Source organism: Quercus lobata, chromosome 1, assembly GCF_001633185.2.
Source record: "Quercus lobata isolate SW786 chromosome 1, ValleyOak3.0 Primary Assembly, whole genome shotgun sequence".
NCBI classification, from domain to species: Eukaryota; Viridiplantae; Streptophyta; class Magnoliopsida; order Fagales; family Fagaceae; genus Quercus; species Quercus lobata.
Genome location: NC_044904.1, coordinates 54,891,722 through 54,897,317, shown reverse-complemented (window position 1 = coordinate 54,897,317; position 5,596 = coordinate 54,891,722). Strand labels below are relative to the sequence as shown.

General features: G+C 34.7%; 1 long non-coding RNA gene across 1 annotated transcript; it reads right to left on the bottom strand.

Moving 5' to 3' along the window:
- Positions 1 to 2,519: 2,519 nt before the first annotated feature.
- LOC115992719 lies at positions 2,520 to 3,920 on the bottom strand. The gene is made up of 2 exons (XR_004092634.1): positions 3,606 to 3,920; positions 2,520 to 2,972 (listed from the first exon to the last, which is right to left on the bottom strand). It is a non-coding gene; the product is annotated as an uncharacterized LOC115992719 (long non-coding RNA).
- Between the last annotated feature and the right edge of the window lie 1,676 nt (positions 3,921 to 5,596).

Genomic DNA, 5,596 nt, shown 5'->3' with positions numbered 1-5,596 from the left:
CCTCACTGAATATATATATATATATATATATATATATATTTCTATGACTAACAATGGATAAATGATTTACTTAGCAAACAGTTTCTTAAACAAAATCAAGATATTGAGACCCAAAACTTCATTTCTTTAATTTTTCAAATTCTTAGCACAAATTCAATAGATAAAAAAGAAAAGGAGAAATTCTCAGCAGCCAAAGTGAAAGTCAGAACCAAATCAAAAGAATTAAAAAAAAAAAAAAAAAAATTCCAAGCTCGAGTTCAAATAGAAGATCATAAGCAAACGTTGAAAATATGAGATTTCACAGAGAAGAGAGGAATGTAATCGCCTTCCTTGTACTCCCCCCGATCTTCCTTCCTTGAAGGCTCATTTCTCAAAATTTGAATTGCGAATACCAAAACTGGCAAACCAATTAGTATCAAAATCTCAGTGATCAAGGGTGTAGTTGGGCTGTGCAAGTAGACTAGGGCTTTGATTTTGGGGGAGAAGGAGTGAAGGACAACGTGATCAGCAGGCCATTGGGGAAAGAGAGAATCCTGGGGAGTGAGAATGTGAGAGTGAAAAGAAGACGAAAGGGAAAGAGGGGAGACTGGACAGTGGTAAATGGGGGCAGGGTAGGTTGGCTCTGGGAATGGTGGATAGAGGAGTCTGCGTGACAGAGTAGCTTCTAGGCATGAATGATAGAATAAAGAAAGAGAAAAGAAGTCCTAGAGGCATGAGAGAGAGAGAGAGAGAGAGAGAGCGGTCTAAGGCGCCAGACTCAAGTTCTGGCCCTTTAAACTAAACGGCGTGGGTTCTCAAATCCCACTTCTGACAAAAACAATCACTTATTTACCAGAAAATAAAAAACTTTAGAATGGAAAGTTTGAATGTTTATGCACGGGGTGCAATAGTTCTAATATCAGCCATTGATTTAATCCAATGGTTTTAAAGGGTTGCCACGTCATCGATCCGTGTCTCACTAATTTTTTTCTCCCACTTTCTCTTCCCTTTCTCTTTCAGATTCACCAAATTTCAAAAAATTTCTCTCTTCCACCAAGCATTGCATAGGACACCAGCGTCGAATCTCCATGATCATGGCTACAAATGGAACCCTCTAAGGCCAACATGACCACCACCAGCGGTGCTTGCCGGCCTGACCTTCTCCTCTCTCTCTGTTTTCTCGTTCTCTCAGGTTCAGCTGTGGCCAAGCTTCTACTTGCCCCCTTCTCTAGCAATGCTTCTCAGCGGCATCACTGGCGCTCGTGACCATTGGGTCCTCTCTTTTTCCTTGATTTATTTTCTCTTCTATTTTTTATTTCTCTTTATGTTTGCTTTTAAGACAAGACTGAAACCCATGGTTTTTATTTATTTAGTTTTGATTAGTTTGATATTGGGTTTTCTTTATGCATGTAAAGTCTGGTGATTTTTCTTAGGTTGCGTTTTTTTGGGTATGGCAGAATGTACAATTGGCAGTACCTCAATGTTTTATTTTATTTTAATGTTGATCTTGGAAATGCACAGAAGATGTTTGTGAAAATGTATGATAGAAACTTTGAAGTAATGTTAAGCTCACTAATGATAAAAAATAATTGGGGGTTTTGTTAATTTTTGTTGTTTTGGTATGTGGGGTTTTTTCCTCTTGTTTGCCTTAAAATAAAGTTGTTGGCCACATTGTGATTTTTGTTTCCCTAGATTCTTGTATATAGACATGAACAACATGCTTGTTGAAATTCCATTTTGACTACATGTGTGGAAGTAAAAGGGGCTCTCTGTCAATAGTAGAACAACAAATCTCTTTAAGAACTAGAAATATTTATGCTAGCAAAACCTATGGAGGGGTGGGGGAAGTTGTAATTCCAAGTTTTGTTAAATATATGTAAAAGTTAAAAATAAATAAACAATGCTTTTAGATTGGAACATTGAAAGCTAGAGAGGTTATGTTGGCTTCTTTAAATTTAAAAGGTTTACTTTGCTTATGTCTATGCATGTGATGTGTGGCTTAGTTATAAACTTATAATTACATTTGTAACGTACAGTTAAGAAGCGGGAGGCACACCAGCTGGAACTTAATAAGCAGGTCATGCCATTTAAGGTTGTTGAAGAACTTGATCTTGAAGCTTACAAGACCTTCTTCTTTTTTTCTTTTGTGGGAATTGTGTATTATGAATTTATGATGATGGGAATAATTTTTTCTTGTTAACAAAGTGTATATTTCAACAAAACTATTGTTATATGGCCTTGTGGTCAAGGTGTACATTCTAATAAAGTTTTGTTCATTTTTATATCAAATTCATTTCTTGTCTACTCTCTTGAATTAAGTTTTGATTGTAAAATTGGCCAAGCATCCTTTGAAAACTCTTGATATGTTTTCCTTGTTTTCGAAAGAATAACAGTCAAGTAAACACTTCTATATAATTTGTGTTTTTGAGTCATTGTCAATATTAGTTCTTGCTCCAAGCAAATTCATACACAAAAAGCAACACCATTTAGTCTAGATAAAACTTTGAAATGTATTAAGAAGGCTTATAACACGAACAAAATTGTATACCTCACATATATTCATCAACACAAAATCAACTTAGCAACACAAAATCAGCTATAACATGAAGATGCAACAACTTGCTTAGCTATTCAATTCTGTAGCAACAACAGAAGGCAAAAACACAACACCTTGGCCAGAACAAGTCCATTTCATGCTCTTTTTCTTTTTCATTTGCAAAAGATATATGGTGATAAATACAAGATACATTATTGTTGACAAAGCCGTTAGTTGATTCTTGGATTCCCCATAGTCAAGGAATTGGCCAATTGAAATTGAAAATACAAGAACTTGACAGTCTTCTTGGTGCAGGAAGTGAAACGAATCAGCCGTTAACTCTGTTCCCCACCTTAGCTAGAGCCTAGTTCCTTCTCTTGTTAGCATGAAGTGAAAAGAATCAACCTATTGGGGGAGCATCCTGGTGCATTTCACAATCTGATGACCTCCCTCAAGACTACACAATATGCATATAAATTAGCTTAACTTCAAAGTTTCAAATAGATTTTTTGACAAACATCTTCCGTGCATTTCCAAATCAACTTTAAAATAAAATAAACATGATGGTAACAAACTAAGACAATGAGAGAAACTATAAAATATAACAAACTAAGACAATAAGAGAAAACTGACACACCGTGATAAATTCCAATTTCCAAAATTATTATTGAGATAAGAAGCATAGTAATGTTTCAATGAAAGAAACTAAGAAAGTCATAATCTTTATGCCTATAAATGAAAGATAATGATCTTTGGTAAAGAAGTCAAGGGAAGAAAAATTGAATTCATAAATCTAATATCAAAATGTTTTAATGGAAAAGCCAAGAGACCCATAGATACAGCAACCTTCAAGCATGCCACTTTCCATTTTATCATATGCCACTTTACATTTAATCACAGTATATTCTGCCATATCCAAAAAATACCCAACCCAAGAAAAATCACCAGACTTTACATGCATAAAGAAAACCCAATATCAAACTAATCAAAACTAAATGAATAAAACCATGGGTTTCAATCATGTCTTAAAAGCAAACATAAAGAGAAATAAAAAATAGAAAAGAAAATAAATCAAGGAAAAAGAGAGGACCCAATGGCCACCAGCACCAGTGACGCCGTTGAGAAGCACTGCCAGAGAAGGGCCAAGCAGAAGCTTGGCCACAGCTGGATTTGAGAGAACAAGAAAACAGAGAGACCTTGAGAGAGGAGAAGGTCAGGTCGGCAAGCACCGCTGGTGGTGGTCGTGTTGGCCTTGGAGGCTTCCATTTATAGGCATGATCATGGAGATTCGATGCTGGTGTCCCACGCAACGCTTGGTGGAAGAGAGAAAATTTTTGAAATTTGGTGAATCTAAAAGAGAAAGAGAAGAGAAGTGGGAGAAATTGGAGAAAAAAATTAGTGAGACACGGATCGATGACGTGGCAACCCGTGCAATTAATTGTGTGGCCCATACATCTGTCCTTAAAGTTGTTGTTTTCTTTTTCTTTTTTTTTCACCTTCACACGTTTTGCTTTCTTTATGTCTTGTGACTTGTCACTTTGCTTCAACACTTTGTTTTGAATGGCTACTCCAGTTTCGAACTTTGTGTGGGTTTAGATTCATATCCACGGCTGACTGATTTTTTTTACTGTAGCGTATTTTTTTTTGCACGCGTTTCAATAGCAAAAGATTAACGGTAGTTATGAATTTGACTCTTCAGTTTATTAATGGTTTTGTATACTGTTTATAAAACTCACAAATTTCACTTTTCAGTAATTTTTTATTAAAAATAGATTTTATGGTATTATTTATATATTTAAAAATTATTTTACTATAATGTTTTTAATTTTTAATTTTAGCAAAATAAATTCTATTTAAACTGACCATAATATAATTGGAAGTCATCAGCTTCTTCGTGTTAGTGACCACCTGGACAAGAAAATTTATTATTATATATAAATTTTAAAATTTTTATAACCTCCATTTCATGAATGATTGAAGTGTACTGTCCCATTAATTGAAATGAATGAATGAAACACGATTTAAGGCACTGCAAGAACTTCCAAAAAAAAAAGGTTTGACTGACGCGTGGTAGAGAGCTCTCTGAGGCTCTGGCCTAGTCTTGAATGTCGACCGCAAGATCTTTTGCTTGGAGAAAATGGTTTTCTCACCGATTACTAATAAAAAAGCTGCTCACATGCTCATCAATGAAAAAGCTTCTCACATAAATAATAAATGTACTTCTTGGCTTTTCACACCGATTACTAATAAATGTACTTTATATATTTTTCGTTTTATGTTAAACTTTACAATTCACTTCTATTAGTCGCTAACCCGTGCAATACACAGGAAAATTTTACATAAATGTATAATGTATCATATATATGATTCAAAGTTGAAATTATTAAAGCATAATGAAAATATTTGATCACATAACAGAGAAATATAAGTTGACAAATTCAGTTATAGTAAAAAATGAACCCAAGTGTCTAGAGGATAGTCTGTCAATAGTTTAAGTTGAACATCTTGTAATCTAGGAGAATTAATCAACAAGGATGGGATTGTTTTTCCTTCGTATTTATAGGAAACAAGATTTTTACCGTCAATCTGACCTGTGATACTATTAAACTTTGATGATAAACTTAAGCTCTCAAGTCGATCAAGTGAAATTTTAACCTCATCCAATCGTCTTAAGTCATGGAAAATAAGACGTAGGGTTAGGGTTTTCTATAAGTGATATATATATATATATATATATATATTTAGAGAGAGTTAGCTCTTTTTTTTTTTTTTTTTTTTTTTTTTTTTACATAGGTCGGGTTCGAGTTCGGGGTGGGTATTACAAATACCTGCACCTGACCTAAACCCACTTCAGGTTAGATAATTAAAACCCAAACCCGACTCTAATGCTTCGTGGGTCTGGTAAAACCTGACCCATTAAGGTCGGATCTTGTGAAGTGACCATCGCACCAAGGGTGCATGGTGATTGATTCCTACCTTCCAAGTTTTCCACGTTGTGGCCATGCAATACGTTTAAATTAATGTATTCATAATTTCATAGGTGACACGCTATGGCCATGCAACATAAATACTATTTTATTT